This window comes from Meles meles, chromosome 14, assembly GCF_922984935.1.
Source record: "Meles meles chromosome 14, mMelMel3.1 paternal haplotype, whole genome shotgun sequence".
NCBI lineage: Eukaryota > Metazoa > Chordata > Mammalia > Carnivora > Mustelidae > Meles > Meles meles.
The window spans coordinates 36,126,430-36,128,898 of NC_060079.1; the positions used below are offsets into that span (position 1 = coordinate 36,126,430).

General features: G+C 33.7%; 1 pseudogene; it reads right to left on the minus strand.

Moving 5' to 3' along the window:
• Positions 1-816: 816 nt before the first annotated feature.
• Positions 817-1,387, minus strand: LOC123925199 (annotated as a pseudogene).
• Positions 1,388-2,469: the final 1,082 nt, after the last annotated feature.

Genomic DNA, 2,469 nt, shown 5'->3' on the forward strand with positions numbered 1-2,469 from the left:
AATTGAACTAACATAGATCTCTTGTTACTTTGCAAGACTAAAGATAACCATTTGAAATTTGTTAATAAAGCAATGTGTTTAATACCTCCTGAAGAATTGAGAATAACTTGGATATTTAACCTGAAATTAAAATTGGTAAATTCAAAATCTAGAAAGTATGATATATATACACATAACTTATTGCATTTATAACACAATTTAACCTGGTGCTTTAAAAAAAAAAAAACACATGGAATAGTAATTACACACTTTTAAAAGAATGTGTGTGAAAACTCTCCAGCAACAGTTATTACTTTGGGAATGCCATTATGAGAATCTCTTACTAGTTAGGCTTAATGTTTAAGAAACAATTTCCTGAGGAAAATGTCAGATTAAATCAAATAAGTATTTTGATCCAAACCTTGTTGCTATGCACCTTATTAAAATGGAACAAATTTCTCCTTTGCCTAATGTCATTTAACATTAACACTAATATATTTAAGGGAAAATAAACCTATATTGTATGTTTATAGCATTCAGACATTTCCTTTATCTGTCAGTAGTGATAAATGTTGGCCTGAAAAAAAAAACCCACACTACCCATGACGATGACATGTGTGTATATACAAATACACAAAACAATGGCACTATGTAGTCGTGTAGTACTAAATATTAAAATCCTGAGATTTTTTTTAACTAAAGAACATTTATTCATTTTTTCAGTAAGACTTTATCTTGAGGACATAACTAAACTGTCACCACCCCCACCCCAACCTGAAGAAGGGTTAGTACAGTGAATGTTATAAAGCAGATTTGAACAGTTTGAAGGATTGGAACCAACATTAACTGACAAACAACCGCCATCTAAATTATCATAAAAATGTTTAAGTAAAAAAACCAAAAAGGTGGGAGGGAAGGGGGCAATGGGGGTTTCAGATTGAACAAGATCCTCACATTTCATCTAATACATTCAGTCCTGGCTAGAGTATACGAAAATGGAAACAGGATTACTATAATACAAAACTTCCACTACAGCACGCTGTACACACCTGTGTTCCAAGCCCACCCCCATCCCCCTGCTGCTTCCAACTCAACTATTTCCCGGCCTGTTGAGCCTGCCAACGAAGGAGCACATAGATCTTCTCTTTAATCCAGCCTTTGTTATAGGGCTGGTATGTCTGGGTATCAGCTCAGTAAACAGGCAGCTGAGGTCTGCCAGATCGTCAATAAAATCAAACAACTGACTGATATCATATGTGATAGAGGGACTGTTGGGATTCATTCTCTTCAGATGTTCTTCATACATTTTACAAACACCCTCCATGCATTCATTCACAGATTCATAGTCAGCCTAAGTTCTGCCTTCTGGCCTCTTGGTAGGCTGTACCAGCAAAATGGTGTGAGACATCGCACCAAACTCTCTCGCTGTAGCCGCTGCCGACACTCTAAAATCCTGAGATCTTAATCAAACCTAGAACTGTTGGAAATTCATTATAAGACCAGGTAAAATGGGATCAGTTTAATTTGCTATAAAATGAGGAACTATATATAATGTATTTTATTTAGAGTATACATTTAATAGCAAGATCAAATTTGCTGACATTTAAAAATTTATTTGAAATGTCTTAAAACTCTTTAGAGAAATTATTCTATAAATCTCTGAATATGCTGTTCTCTATACACATGATACAAGCTGGTAAGGACAATTTTCTTTATCTTTTTTGATGTGTTCCTATTTCAAAGAACTTTCCCAAAAGTCTGATAGTTCACTATATCTGTACTTCATTATTCTAGTAAGAACAATGAAGTCAGAAAATGTTTATTCCTTATGTTCCACATGGCTAATTGAACATAATAAAAAGATACTAGTTTATTGATGAAACTTTCACTTCTTAGCTGCATTTTTTATTTCATCTGGTGTGTCTGTGTAGAACCTTTATCTAACAATTTAGTAGTCTAAACATAAGCACATGTATCTCTAAATGATTGGCCAGAAATTGATGTTTTGTCTTCTTGGACATTGTGCCATTATGCTGCAGTACACAATATATTAACCTTATGCTCTGAGAAGCAGAGGTTCCATTACTTGTTAAAAACCTTAATAGGTATAGCTTACCTATGTATAGATTACAAGTAAACCATTTGAAGACTGGATGATTAGGTTGCATCCATATCTTGGCTATTGTAAATAATGCTGCAGTGAACATGAGGGTGTACATGTTTTTTTGACTTAATGTTTTAGTTTTCTTTGAATAAATACCCAGAAATGGAATTGTTGGATCCTATGGTATTTCTGGTTGTTGGTTTTAATATTTTGAGGCATCTCCATACTGTTTTTCACAGTGGCTATACCAATTTATATTCTGAGCAACGATGTACAAGTGTTCATTTTTCTTTACATTTTTGCCGACTTATTTTTTGTCTTTTTTGATAATAGCCATTTTAATATGTGTGAGGTGATACATCACTGTGGTTTTTGACTTGCATTTC